Genomic DNA, 15,850 nt, shown 5'->3' with positions numbered 1-15,850 from the left:
AGGATACTACTTGGCAAATAATAGCATGTCAATAAACACTAACTGCATCTTCCCTGGAACTTTCCATATATGAGAACCAAGCACAGTCTTTGTATTAGTAGGAAATGGCTATATGGATGTGGATAGAAAGCATCAGAAGTAGGCACTTGATAAATGTCAGCGTTGTTGATGTTGACAATTACTGGTATTTATTAACTGTACATAGCATGGTGTAGTTGAAAGTCCGAAAGATCTGCATATTTTTGAGAGGGCAATAAGTTAGGGTCGTGGCCTTCCAAATAAAAAGAAATTTAAAACACATGGTAAAAGAAATGCTCAAAGTTAAAATGAATGAAGTTTCAAGGTGGTGGAACTAAAAAATGAAGGAATCGTGAAAGATCACAGGAAAGCTGAGAAGAGACGGGTGCATGAAGGGCATAAGGTCATTTCTTCTGACTCCTTTTGTCTGTCAGTGGGATATTCAAACAGATGTAATCTCAGAGATGAACAGAAAACTTCCACATGGGGACCTCTCTACCTAGCTTAATTTAATCTAGCCAGAGGCATTTCCTAAAATTGTGGGGTTTGACACCTCCCTCCCTCACCCCACCTATGGTTAAGGTCAAGTGATGCAACAGAGTTTAAGTCTGATAGAGACCACTATGGCTCTTACATTCTTTATTATTTAAATTCTTCATTCAGGGATGAAGTTTTCTGTGAAAAAGTATGCCAAGCAAACTTCGTGAGTTTAATGTAGACTGTTTAGATGGCACACAGAGCAAGGAGAATGATGGCAGGCCAACCAGGAATACCTAACACTACACACAGGACCAGAAAGATTTTCTACCAAACAGACAAGAGAAGGTAATCATAGCCACCCAGCCCAGAATTAGAGGACTGTATTAAGCAAGATTAATGGGAAATATTGGCGGGCAGAAGGGTTACAAGCCAGGACTGCTATCTATACCAGAGCAGAAGAGGGAGGGGTACTATGCTCCTTAGGACACAGATTAGAGGGAGATGGAATCACAACCTCGATGGAGAAGCAGAGATGTCAAAATCACACGAACCACCCCAGGCTTCTATTCTCTGCCAGTCCTTGGCAGTTCTCATTCTCTAACCAGCTAAAGGTACAACTGCGGCACCTCTACCCAGTTAGGTTTGATTAATACATATCACGTATATTTATTACAATCTTTAAACCCAAACATCTTGAATCACAGTATCAGGTTCAACTCCTAAGTACAAGGCAAGCCAGGAAGCCAAGATAGCTACTGGCTCCCTTTCCAAAAACCAAGCCTAGAAGAGCCACAGTTACTTCGTAGAAGGTTGATGGATCCTAGAAATGAATATAAAATTCGGAAAAACACTGAAATAACAGATGGTGATTTGGGTCCTAGTGTGTGGGAAAGTACAAGGCAGCTCAGAGGAAAATAGGGCCAGGTTAGAATTTTCTAACTGTGCCCTTTCTGAGGTCTATTGTCCTGGCTCGTCCTTGCTCACCTTACCCATACTTGCCACTCACTGTAGGACTGAAAAGCAGCAACACAAGCCCAGTCTCTGATGGAGACAGCAGGGTACATCATGGCAAAGCCAGGCCTGGACAAAGTGGGGAGCTGATAAAAACTGAGGTCAACAGGACAGCTCTCGTGAGCAGTCTCCCGCTGCCACTCTTCCACTCAGGTTGGGCTAGATGGGAACAACTGAGAAAGACGGTTTTTAGGAAGATCAGTTCCAGGCTGAGAATCTCTTACGGCACAGCTGGGATAGACACACAATTGGGACATCAGGAAATGATGAGGGGTGGCTGAATATGATGGCAGAAATTCACCACACCCCACCACCATAAGAAAGAGTGAACATAATTGAGCTAAGCTGTCAATTCAAGAAGCTAGAAAAAGCCTAACAGAGCACAGTGAAAAGTATAAGAAGAAAGGAACTAAAGGGCCAAATTAAAAAAAAAAAAAAAAAAAAAACGAAAGGGCACCCAGCTGGCTCAGTTGATAGAGCATTAACTCTTGATCTCAGGGATGTGAGCTCGAGCCCCACACGGGGTGTGGAGATTATTTACAAGCAAAATCTTACAAAAAGAAGAAAAAAAGAGAAAGAAAAGAAGAGAAGAGAAAAGAAAAGAAAGAAAGAAAACCCCAAAACACTGGAAAAGACTTAAAGAATCAAACTATGGGTCATTTAAAAATTGAGAAATCCTGGCAAAAATGATAAAGGAAAAGAAAAAAGGAACATGCAAATAAAAGAAACACAAAATGAAAAAGAAAATAACTAGACAGATCTGAGTTGAAAGAAAATGAAATTTTGGGGGTACCTGGGTGGCTCAGTCGGTTAAGTGACTGCCTTCCGCTCAGGTCACGACCCCAGGGTCCCAGGATCAAGCCCTGCATTGGGCTCTCTGCTCTGCAGGGGGCCTGCTTCTCCCTCTCCTTCTGCCTGCCGCTCGCCTTGCTTATGGTCTCTCTCTCTGTCAAATAAATAAACAAAATCTTTAAAAAAAAAATTCATCTTTTTTTTAAAGATTTTGTTTATTTATATGAGAGAGAGAGCATGGGGCGGGGGGGGGGGGGAGACCAGAGAGAGAAGAAGACTCCCCAGTGAGTTGGGAGCCTGATTCAGGACTCGATCCTGGGACTCTGGGATCATGACCTGAGCTGAAGGCACATGGTTAACTGACTGAGCCACCCAGGCGCCCAGAATTTTTTTCTCCTTTAAAAATTTTTCTTCTCTTATTTCCTAGAAAATGGAGTTTTAATGAAAGACCCGTACCTTTAAAAGGCTTCAGGTCCAGAGGACTTTTTTATAGGTGGGTTTTACCTACCTTCTAAACAAAAAGTAATTTTTAAAAGTTGACTGAGAAAACAAGGGAAAAACTGACCAAGTCTTTTTAGGAGGCTGGGCTCACTTCAATCTCAAAACTGAGTAAGAACAATATAAAACCCATTTTGCATACGAACACAGATGTGGAAATCCAAAATAAAAGCTAACAATGTTTCAAAGCACACACACACTACACTCTCTCTGATCAAGATTTACCGCAGAGGGGCGCCTGGCTGGCTCAGTAGGTAGAGCGCCCACCTCTTGGTTTCAGCTCAGGTAGTGATCTGGGGGGTCATGGGATCGAGCCCAGCATAGCGCTCCACACTCAGCAGGGAGTCTTCTTGGGGTCCTCTCCCTCCCTCTGCCCCTCCTCTGTCCTCTCTAGGATAAATGAATAAATCTTTAAAAAAAGAAGAAGATGATGATTTACTGCAGGAATGCAAGGATAATTTAAGATCAGAAAATCCATCCGTATAATTCCTCATACTAATGGACAAAAGGACTTCATACAGAAACAAGTAAAGAGTATAAAGGACAATTCAAGGAAGAGAAAACCCAAATGGCTAAAAGTACAGGCACTATTAACAGATGAATGCAAATGAAAGCAATCAGAGACCCTCTTACACATCCACCAGATTAAATACAAATTAGTAACTCCAATAATGCTAAGTATTGGCAAGGATTTGGGAAAAAGGAAACCCTTATATAAAATTTGTAGACATAAACTAGTATAGCCATTTTGGAGAACAATCTGGGAATCCTTAGAGAAGTTGCATATGCATATATCCTATGACCCAGCAATCCCACTCTTCTGTAAATATTCCAGAGAAAGTCTCACACAGATCCACAGAGACTTGTTTTGGGATGTTAATGACAGAACTGTTTGAGAAATCAAGGAGCTGGAGGCAATCAACCTATTCCCTCCTAGAGAAATGGGTAAGAAAATATGCTGGAGGGAGCCTGGGTGGCTCGGTCGGTTGAGTGTCTGCCTTCGTCTCAGGTCGTGATCCCAGGGTCCTGGGATGGAGCCCTGCATAGGGCTCCCTGCTCAGTGGGGAGTCTGCTTCTTCCTCTCCCTCTGCCACTACCCCTGCTTGTGCTAGTGCACGCTCTCTCCTCTTTCTGTAATAAATAAAATCTTTAAAAAAAAGAAAAAGAAAAAAAGGTGCTGGATGCATACTCTGGAATATCATGTAGAAGATGGAAACAATTAACAAAATTTACGAATAGCAACATGCACAGATCATCGAAATACAGAGTTGGGTGAAAAAAAAACCTCAGGGGGCGCCTGGGTGGCACAGCAGTTAAGCGTCTGCCTTCGGCTCAGGGCGTGATCCCAGCGTTCTGGGATCAAGCCCCACATCAGGCTCTTCCGCTGGGAGCCTGCTTCTTCCTCTCCCACTCCCCCTGCTTGTGTTCCCTCTCTCGCTGGCTGTCTCTCTCTGTCAAATAAATAAATAAAATCTTTTTAAAAAAAAAAAAAGAAAGAAAAAAAACCTTAGATACAGAACAAGATCTAGATCACAATACCATTTTACAAGTTCAAAATACATATGCTATACAAATCACTCTTTTGTCAGAAATATATATATATCCAAAACCACATATTACATATATTAGTGTGCCTTTGGAGGGCTGAGGTACAGAAATATGAGCGGAGAAAGAGGATGAAGAGTAAGGAAGAAACAAATACTACAAAAGAAGGGTCTTCTATCAATATATAATTACAGACAGCCTCTAAGATGGCTCTCAGTAGCCTCTGACCCCTCCTTTCCTTACCCTGGTGAAATCACCTTCACTTGAATGTGAGCTTGTAACAAACAATATGGAAAAATAACAGAATGTCATTTCTGAGATTAGACTGTGACTTCCATCTCGCTCACTGCCTCTTGTTGGCCCGCTCTAAGCTGCCCTGTGCAGAGGCTCACATGGCAAAGAACTGAGGACGGCTTCAGCCAACAGCCAGTGAGGAACTGAGGCCCTCGGTCCAATAGTCCAGAGGAGCTGAATCCTGCCCTAACCATGTGAGGGAGCCTGGAAGCTGATCCTTCCTCAGTTGAGTCCTCAGATGACTGCAGCCCGACTGATCCCCTGATTACAGCCTGTGAAAGACCCAGACTCATAAGCACCCAGCTACGCCCCGCCCACAGCCTGACCAAAGAAACTGTGCGATAAATGTTTGTTGTTTCGAGCCACTAAGTTTTGGAGGAATTTGTTATGAAGCAAGACAGCTATGAACTGAGGTTTGTAAAGTAATTCAAGATTGAGCATTTGAGGTCCAAAAGAAAAAAAAACCATGACCTAAACAGTGATTCCATGGAGTCATGACCACTGATAATATTCTATCTTAATAAAAACTCTATGGCCAGGGAGCATGGCTCTCTGTTATTTACTGATGTACTCTCAGCACCCAGAACCATGTCTGGCACATCAAATATTCAGTCAATCTTTGAATGAATGGATACTGCCAGGTTTTTGTCTGAACTACCAAGATTTCTTATCTTTGTCCAGTTCCTTTCTGACCCTCAGCACTCTCACATTCCTTGATCCTCAACTCATCCCTACCAGAACTGTGTGACTGCTTCTGCCCTAAGGCTCTAAATGCCCTATAGTGACACCTAGTCTGGGAAACAGTGTTAGAAGAGTACAGCTGGGACCAGGTGCTGGCAGTATACAGTGGGTCTACATGAGCCTGGATACAACACTCTGATGTCTTTCCTCCTCTCTTCCTCTTTTTCTTAACTGGTTCTCTCCAGACCTTTCTTCCCATCCCCCCACTACGAAAAATCTAAATCAAATTGTTACTGATATATACGTGTTCCCCCCTACTTTTTTTTTAAGGATCATGATTCAATGTCCCAAACTCAAAGAGTTCACTCCAGGCCTTCTTTGAAGGTTCTGTGTTATGAATACTTCTTTCTAGTCAGATAAAATTCCTTAGCATCCAATGAACTGACATTTTCTTACAAAAAGAAATATGGCCTTCAATCCAAGGCCACCTGAAAAATGACCTGAAAAATTATCAAGAAACAATGTGTTCACTGAAAATATTATCAAAATACCCTTAGTTGATTAAATGTGAGACAAAAATAAATTTTCCTATTCTTCTGGTAGTCTTTAAGACAGCCTTCTTCTCAAATGAGTATCAACACTGCAAATTTATTAGACTGCAATTTTCAAGAATATATCCTTATCATTGCTAAAATTACACTGCAGGAGTACAGAAATGAGGTCTACCTGGCACAATATCTGGCAATTTTTGAAGAAATGAATATAGTTGGAGAAAAGCCTGTAAGTCAAATTTTAACCACCATCAACAGTAAAGAGTACCTACTGGTTCAATTAATAGAAGACTTATAAAAATGAGATTGTCCAAAAACACAGATTTTTGATTAGACAGATTATTAAAGAGAAAAATAACCATAGGTGATGCCTACTTCACCTCAGAGCAAGCTTTTCCTTTACATTATCCTATCAGGACCAACCTTTTGCTTACATGGCTTATGTATTTATTTTCGCTAATGACTAAATCAATTTAGTTAAACTAAGTAAGGTGCAACATGAAATTTTAATTCAAGTAACAGAGTCAAAAATTTTAGGCAATAAAAAATATTACAGCAAAATTTCTAGCAAATTTAATAGTTGCTGTGGTGTGGAATCTCCACAAAGATACTTAGGGTGTCTTTTTCTCCTCCAGGATTAGGGAAAAGAAGTGATTAAAGAGACAGAAAAAGAACAGGCAACAGATCCAAACATCTGAGGTTCTAGGATTCCTACACTCTCCCTAAACTACAAATATGGGGACTTCCCTATTACACACCTAAAAAGGATACCATATCTGCTTAATTTTTTAAGGAGTTAGACTGGGTTCCAATAATATTGCAGTTTTTACTGTAACGTGCATAGGTCATTCATTCCAGAAGTATTTACAGAGCCTCTACTCAGTTGCAAGGAATTGCACTGAAGACAAAAATAAGAATTAAACCTTTAAATACTTGAAGTTGAGTAGAAGGGACGTAATTTGATCTATCCTAGGTGTATTTTCTTCACTTAGGAGGAGGAAACAAGCATAGCATAGTATTAAGCACAGGCTAAAAAATCAACATCTATGTTAAAAATATTTATCTGTAAAACTGATGTCCTAAAACAAAAATAGATGAACCTCAATTATACATTTTCCTGAAGGCATTTCAGTAAATCGAGTGTAACTTTAAAAATGACAATGCAGGGGCACCTGGGTGGCTCAGTCGTTAAGTGACTGCCTTCGGCTCAGGGCGTGATCCCAGTATTACGGGATCGAGCCCCACATCAGGATCCTTCGCTGGAAGCCTGTTTCTTTCTCTCCCACTCCCCCTGCTTGTGTTCCCTCTCTTGCTGGCTGTCTCTATCTCTGTCAAATAAATAAATAAAATCTTTTTTAAAAATAAATAAAATAAATAAAATTAAAAAAATAAAAATGACAATGCATAATCAAGCAATGTTCAGAATGTTCATCTCTGAGATATGAAAACAACCATAACGCTAGTTTACAGTCAGTCGCTAATGATTATAAATACATACAATAAATGAGTGTACCATGACCAATTACAGCATGGCATATGTTCTTCTTTCTTTTATAATCACTGTATAATAAATACTCAAGAAGCATGAGAAAGTTAACAAAAGAGTGCCTGCCCAGGAAAAAAAGACGACATATATCTGTATTTGGTAAACCTTTCCTCAGTTTACCTTGAACAAAACAAAAATAAATCAGTGAATATAACAATTAAAATGTAATTAAAAGCCATATTCAAGCTGTATCAATAAACCCTACAAGCAAAATCTATTGAGCATATTATCAACATAGACCACATTGATTTGATACACTTTTTAACCAATCACGTAGCTAAAAAGAAAAACCTAAACCATTGCTATAAACAGAAATTCAACAATGCTGCTAGTAACAGTAAATTTTACAAGATTCCCTAATTCTTAGTATTTGTCAGAACTGTGACACCAGTTTCAAAATAAGATGCAGAATGTGTTGTATAATATGCCAAGTACTGAATCTATAAAATGTAAAAGCTTCTTGAATAGCCAATGCCATAGAGGAGCTTTACATAGCTTACCACAGTCTAGGAATGTTGGAAATTGATCAGCACTGCCTTTTTTTTAAGGCATGATACAGTAATATTAATAGTAATAGTAATACAAAATAAAGAGTTCTGCCGCTATTCCTGTGTGAGAACTCACTGATTACAAAAAATCATCTCCTTTGGAAAAGACAATAGGGCTGCACACTGAGACATTTAATCCTGTGAACTTTACAAGAATCTTTCTTGACACTGTGGTGTTCTATCATTGTGGCAAAGATTCTAAAACATTAGGAATGTTTACAGCAGTAGCTAAAGGCCTGATTTCAAAGAGGAATACATAAATGAATGCTTTCAAGAGAGAAGGATGCAAAACTGTGCTGCTGGAATTTAGTAACTGATATAAAATGGCACTTCGAAGTTAAAAGAGAAAATAATTTTTGATTAAATAAGGGCTGGGACTATCCACTGTAAGGTACATAAGGATCCACGTTTATCTCTAACTTCGTCACCACATACTATAGTATATGAAACAAATGTTTCGAGAGGTACATATTTTTAAAAGGTACCAACTCTAAACCAAAAGTGCCAAAAGCCTCCCAGGGGACGCCCGGCACCAAAATAAAGAACATCCTCAACAATATCACACCTACCTAACAAAATGTAAGAAAAGAAGTGCATCCCACTGCAAGGCTTTCGAGATTTTTCAAAGGGGGGAGGGCGGGGGGGGGCGGAGGCGTGGACGAATTAGGGAGAGAACCGCTCAAAAAAACAAAGAAATAAAGACAGGCGTGTTTTTCGGACCAGAGACTTCTCTAATGACACAGGCCTAGAAAGGGGATCGCCAGGAACCCTGAAAAGTCCCAGGCTGGACAGGATTCCTCAGGTAGGGGACCCGTCACCTGAGCCACAGGTGTCAGCGACAACAGCGAGGACCTAAGACCTCGGCGCAGGTAAGAGCAGGCTCATGGCAAGATGCGCAGACGGCTCTCATTGCCGGCTCCAAGTCCCTCGCCGAGGTGGCCACTGGGGTCGGGAGAGTGAGCACTCACCTGTGGCTGCCGAAGCTCCTTGGGAAACCGCCCACCGCCAGGCGGAGGGGAAGGGCCGTGCGTGACTCAGGGCGGCTAGGAAGCAAGGCCCTGCCCAGGCGAGCCCCAACCACTCTCCTCCGTGCTCACGGCCCCAGGACGGCAGTGTCCAACCGTCACCAGCCCCCAATGCTGCTTCAGCTCGCCGAGAATTTGAAGGCAAACCCGCCAGGGTCACTTCCGGTGCTGGGGGTGGCCTCGGCGACTCCAGCGCACGCGGGGCGGTGCCCCGGGAGCGAGGACGCCGGGCGGCGTGCGCGCGCTGCGCGCGGCTGGCGGGGGCGCGCCTGCGCAGTCCGCATCGCTTCCTGGCGGCGGTCGGGGAGGAGAGTAGGGATGGTAGCGTTTTAAGTTAGTATCACGTATCATACCTTGGTATCTTTTTCAAAGTTCTCTCTCGCTTTTCCTTCCATTTGATTTTCACCACACTCCTCAGAGGTTAGGAAGTCAGAGTGTCTATTTCACAGGCGAGTGTCGAGGGCCAAATAATTTGTTTATGACAAATTCAAATACGTAGAATTCGACTGAGGCACTTGTCACGACGCAAGATGAATAAAATAGGGAATGGGTAAACAAGGATATTCGGACATGCTGCTAGTGGAGTTTTATTTTCTTGATTTATTTATTTATTTATTTATTTTGGTCATCGTTTTAATACAACCGGACAACATACAATACTACGCAGTTTCAGGATTTACAGATGCGTACTCCACAGTACGGTTGGCCATGCTCCCTCCAGCCTTAGTCTCCATCCTCTTCCTCCACCTGAGGTGGAATGAGGCACGAGACACGTTTTCCTTCAGGAGTGCATGGTAATTAAAATTCTAATCTTAAATCATTGCTGTAATTTAACACAGATTTATATAAAGGCAATTCAAGGGAAATATGTCCATTTAGTCCACAAATATTTATTGAGCAACTACTGTGCTGTCGACACTGTTGTAGGCATTGAGTATATAGTGATCAAAAAAATATAATGTCTCATGGAGCTTAAACTGTAAAATTATCACCTAAGTAGAAAATAATAGTTTTGCTACGGTGTCTAGGAACTCCACTGTAATGAAGCAAAGGAAAATTATAATTAGTATATCTTTTTAAAAAAACAATTCAGGAAGGTACAGATTAATTACCCTAGTTAGGGTGAATCAACCTTCACCTTTTAAATGTGTGCAAAGGTAGCATACCCTATAAAGCCCATTTGTACTTTTAAAACTTCTCAAAACAGAGGTGCCTGAGTGACACAGTGGTTAAGCAGCCTACTCTCTTGGTTTTGGCTCAGGTCATGACCTCAGGGACCTGGGATGGAGCCCGATTCTCTCTCTCCCTTTGCCCCTCCCTCACACACTCTCTCTCTAAAATATATCCTAAAACAAAACAAAAACTTCTCAAAACAAAATGAATACATATTATATAATTCCATTTATATGAAATTCTGGAACAGGCAAAACTAATCTATAGTAACAAAAAGCTGCTCAGTGTTTGCTTGAGGCTGGATTAAGGGTGAGAGAAGGCAAGAAAAGGATTAGACTCATAGAGGCATGAGGAAAGGTTTTGAGGTTATGGAAATGTTATATATCTCAATTAGGGTAGTGGTTACAGAAATGTAAATATTTATTAAAACTCTTCAAAGAGAACACATAAAATGAATGTATTTTATTGTACATAAATTATACCTCAATGAAGTTGATTTTTAAAAAAGTAAAAAGCCTCCAAAGTGTGGCTTACATTCACTAGTTCAGTTTCTTTACTGGTTGTACCAGTTAGGGAAGACTAGCTAAGCTGTAGTAGCCCCTAAATCAGAGGTTTCAATAACAGGATTTTTTTTTAATGTAAGTAGAAAACCCTTTATACCAAAAAAGAACTCCAAGTTTACCAAAGGAGCTATAAACTCATGCCCCTTTGAACATTTTTTTTTCTCATTTATTCTATATGTTCATAACATAGTGAATGCAAGCACTCGGACCCTTGGAAGTGGGGGGAAAAAAGCGGGAGGGTAACTTGCACAACTTCTGCTTGGATATGATACATGCCACGTCTGCCCACATCTCATTGGCCAGAGCAACTCATGTGACCAAGTGGGACTTCAAAGGGACCAGGGTGTGTAAATCCAGTGCGCCCTGAAGGAGAAACAGTATTTGTACACCACATTCATGACTACTACACTAGCCATTTCTTCTTTTACAGGGTGGCTCCTACAGCCACCAGCTTTCTGAAGTGATTGTATACAAACTGGGACTCAGAAAATTATTATTATTATTATTATTATTATGTATTTTTTCCTAGTGAATGGTCAGATTAACTTGGCAGAATGATAGGACACATTTAGAGAAATTATGGGAAAAGAAGTAGAAAGGTAGATGCCAATAACAGGTGTAAACTTTATTCAATAGGCAAAAAGGAGCCATTGAAAGTTTTCAAATGAAAACGTTAAGTTATACAGCAAATAGATTAATTTGGCAGCTGTGAGTAGGAAGATTTGAAGGGGAGGAAGAAGAGATTGAGACACTGTTGTAAGAGGTGTAGTGACCTTTGGAATTACACAGAAGATTAAAGTATTTCTAGAAAAAATAAAAACATTAAATCATTTTTTAAATTTTTATTATTTACTTACTGTTTTATCTATTAAACTTAAATTTTAAAAATTTACATTTCATCAGAGAAATCTAAAAGGACTTTCAGGACCAATTTATTAATTTTACTTACCTGGTCGATTGTATCTGGCAGTCCTTGTCTACATACTTCAAAAATTTGAGCCATCTCTTAGAATAAAGAGTATATATAAGATGAGAAAATTCTTTTTTTTTTAAGATTTTATTTATTTATTCATGAGAGAGAGAAAGGGAGGCAGAGGGAGAAGCAGGCTCCCCATGGAGCAGGGAGCCCCATGCATGACTAGATCTCAGGACGCTGGGATGATGACCCAAGCCAAAGGCAGGCACTTAACCAACTGAGCCACCCAGGCACCCTAAGATGAGAAAATTGTAACGAGTAAGTATCTGAATTTTTAGATTATATTCCAATATTTGCAGTAACAAACTGGGGCAGATCCCCAGGGTTGTTCATTAAGCTTACTATATACATTTTTCCTAAATAATAGCTTTTCCATCATTGTCCTGCTACTCCCAGACTGCTGAATGCTACAGGGGAAAAAAAAAAAATCACACCACCATGAAGATTGATGCACCACAACTGGGTAACTTCCAAACCACCTGAAATATATTTTTCTGCATGTTCCACCTCAGTTCTCTCTCCCACTCTCTTCACATTAGTTATTTCAAACTTTGACCACTTTTAAGTCAGCCACTACACATTTCTGCCCTTTCAGCAAATTACGATGTCTCCACCCTGGGAGAAAATGGAAGCTATCAGATTGAAATGCCACCTGGCCACCAAATAGCCATTTTCCTTACTTAGTAACAGAACCGAGCTTGATGAAATTGGGCCATCTGCAATAAGGACTACGTTTCCAGACTCGAGTGCAGCTAGGTGTGGCCATGGATCTGACTTCTGGCCAGTGCAGGTGTTATGTAGAACTCTTAGGAAGACACCTTAAAGGGAGAGATCCTGAAACTCTCCCTTACCCTCTTCTCACCATCCCCTCTTTTTACCAGGTGAGAACAGGATAAAGATGGGTAGAGAATAAGCAGCCAAGTGGTGATGTAAGTTTCCTTTAGGATAGAAGCCATATGATGAAGGTAGCAGACTTGAACAAAGTGTGGGCTGGCTCTGTGGAGCTGCCGTACCTGCTGTGGACTGCCAACTCCAGATACTGTATGTCTAAGCAGTGATTGTTTGGGGTTTTATATGCAGCTAAATCTAATCACAATACTTTTACCCTCCAATGACACATGTCTCTACTCCACACTTGCCCTTTGGTTTTTGCCTCCCATTTCAGTGAAAGCTTAGCTTCCTTTGTCTAAACCCAGGTCCTCCACTTGAACTTAAAGATTTTGGTTTTTATTTCCACTTTATGTGTAAATATTTATATGGTTCAAAATTCAAATGATACAAAAGATTATATAGTGAGAAGTCTATTTTCTTGCCACCCCAGAAATCCAGTTCCCATCCCCAGAGATAATCAGTGACATCAAAGTCATTAATTACCTTCCAGAGATATTCTTTTTTATACATGCAATTAAATAATGCAATTTATTGGCCCTCTCACGAGTTTTCTCATATTCTGCCAGTTTATGTCTTCAATCAAAGGACATTCCCTTTTGGTTCTTACAGCTTCTATTTTCTTTTTTTTTTTTTTTAAGATTTTATTTATTTATTCAACAGAGCTAGAGACAGCCAGCAAGAGAGGGAACACAAGCAGGGGGAGTGGGAGAGGAAGAAGCAGGCTCATAGCAGAAGAGCCTGATGTGGGGCTCGATCCCATAACCCCGGGACCATGCCCTGAGCCGAAGGCAGACGCTTAACCGCTGTGCCACCCAGGCGCCCCTAGCTTCTATTTTCTTACTGGGATTTCCTATCTTTACATTTGTTACGAGAATATTTTTCTTTACATCATTGTGCGTAGTTGTTTTTTTTTTTTTAAGATTTTATTTATTTATTTGAGGTGGGGGGAGAACACAGAGGGAGAGTGAGAGGGAGAAGCAGACTCTCCGCTGAGCAAAGAGCCTGATGTGGTACTCAATCCCAGGACCTGAGGTCATGACCTTGGCTGAGGGCAGACACTTAACCGACTGAGCCACCCAGGCGCCCCATCATTGTGCATAGTTTTAAGAGCCATTGTACTATCTTTGCCAATTCCAGATGTTGGAATAGGCTCTTGGGGTTGATCTCCAGTTTTTTCTTTTGAGACTAGGTCGTATTTTTGTATTTCTTTGTATGACAGTTAATTTTGAAGTGTATCTCGATATTGGATATGTTATGTTATAGATACTCTGGTTTAAATCTGTAATATATCTCTGGAAGTGTTTTTTTGTTGGCTTGTTTTGTTTTGTTGTTAAGCAGGCAATTGATTTGATTGCTTTCTGTTGGGCAGCACCTCAAATGCCAGTTTAATTCTTTTGTCCTTAGGATGCTTGAATTCTTCCCCACAGATGTGTAGCAAATGATTCAGCTAGAGATTTGGGGCTTTCTCAGGCAAAATATCATGACAATTGGATACTCATCCAGTGCCATTCCTCTTTCATGGGTTGACTTCCATCCACAATCTGCTGGCTCTTGGTTCCACTCAGTATCTTTAGGTGGCTGTTTTTGTATTTCCCCCAGAATTTACTAAAGGTTCCATGGGGTAAAGTCAATCCATTAGAAGCATATTTGGTCATAGTGGAAGCAGAATCCAGTTAAACATTCTGCAGTTTATCAGTCCAGCCTGGACAGACAGCCCCACTCCATGTATTTTTCAGGTAACCAGGTTCTTATCCTTTTTTCCTTTTTTTTTTTTTTTTAAAGATTTTATTTATTTATGAGAGAAAGACAGAAAGAGAGAACATGAGTTGAGGAGATGGAGAGGGACAAGAAGACTCCCTCCTGAGTGGGGAGCCTGAGGTAGGGCTCAATCACAGAACCCTGAGATCATTGACCTGAGCTGTAGTCAGATGCTTAACTGACTGAGCCACACAGGCGCCCTTGGGTAACTATGTTCTACTCATTTTGTTGATCCATCACCACTAAGGTGTTTCCCTGGTTTTCATGGCAAATATAAAGTCACCACTCTGTCCATGTTCCATCCTATGGCGAAGAGGCTGAGCAAATAGGGGCAAGCAATATCAACTTTTAAGTGTGTATCACATATGCACATATCCCAAGGGCCAAAACTTAGTCATGTGGCCACATCTAATTACAAGGGACTATAAGAAACATGGATTCTAGTAGGGCAGTCAAAATTTGGACAGGGATGGGGGCTCTATTCACAAAAGAATGAGAGAATGGACACTGGGGAACAAGAGCAGCCTATGTCATTAGTCAACCATTCTGGGAACTAAGTACTCATGAGAACCCCCTTTTCACCACAGAACAAATTTAACCCTTCTCCAGGGGAAACAACTCAAAGTTGCACCCAGATTCTGATTCCAGCAGTATGTTTAGGATCTCGGGATCTTAAGTAGGAAGAAGAGACAAGATATTAGGGATGACAATAATTGCCTATACTTCAGACATAAATTTGGCATCTTTCCTCTATCCTTCACACACACATAAGCAGATACATTTTTTGTGTGTTTGGTTTTGGCATACCAAAGTAGAGTCGCAAGCATGCCAAATGTGGGTCTACAGTGTAGTATAAGGAATCATAGGGGGTGCCTGGGTGGCTCAGTCATTGAGCGTCTGCCTTCGGCTCAGGGCGTGATCCCGGCGTTCTGGGATCAAGCCCCACGTCAGGCTCCTCCGCTGGGAGCCTACTTCTTCCTCTCCCATTCCCCCTGCTTGTGTTCCCTCTCTCACTGGCTGTCTCTCTCTGTCGAATAAATAAATAATAAATAAATCTTAAAAAAAAAAAAAGGAATCATAGGAATAATGCAGTTTGCATCAGCTATACAATGGCCTCATGTAGAACAAATATAATTTTATAAGGAAGAGCAAACAAGAGGATAAAGGAGACTAAGAATGATGGTAATGTTTGAAAAAGGAAAAACACAAAACTAAAAATGTGTTCATCCGTGTAACGTTGATTTAAGATATAGCATCAATATACATATTTTCCCTGCCATGTGATAAAGCATTGTAAATAAAGGAAAACAGATTAGCCAACAACTACATATTTAAAAATTTTAAAGCAGACTCAAATGATACTAAATGAGTCTGATAATTAGAAAGGTTTAAATCTGTGCTAATCTAATCTAAAGGAAGCCTTTAACATGAAATATTTATTGTACTTATGTTGGGCAAAATGAAAACATTTTACTGGGTTACACTAACTCTACTCAGTCT

General features: G+C 40.6%; 1 protein-coding gene across 1 annotated transcript in view; it reads right to left on the bottom strand.

Annotated features, from left to right (window-relative positions):
- The window catches only part of KATNA1 (katanin catalytic subunit A1), a 34,393-nt gene extending 25,352 nt beyond the window's left edge, over positions 1–9,041 (bottom strand). Inside the window, exon 1 of the mRNA XM_026505021.4 lies at positions 8,933–9,041. The gene's annotated coding sequence lies outside the window, so the exon portion shown is untranslated. The remainder of the gene's footprint in view (positions 1–8,932) is intronic.
- Positions 9,042–15,850: the final 6,809 nt, after the last annotated feature.

This window comes from Ursus arctos, unplaced genomic scaffold, assembly GCF_023065955.2.
Source record: "Ursus arctos isolate Adak ecotype North America unplaced genomic scaffold, UrsArc2.0 scaffold_13, whole genome shotgun sequence".
Classification (NCBI taxonomy): domain Eukaryota; kingdom Metazoa; phylum Chordata; class Mammalia; order Carnivora; family Ursidae; genus Ursus; species Ursus arctos.
This window is presented reverse-complemented; position numbering and strand designations above follow the sequence as displayed.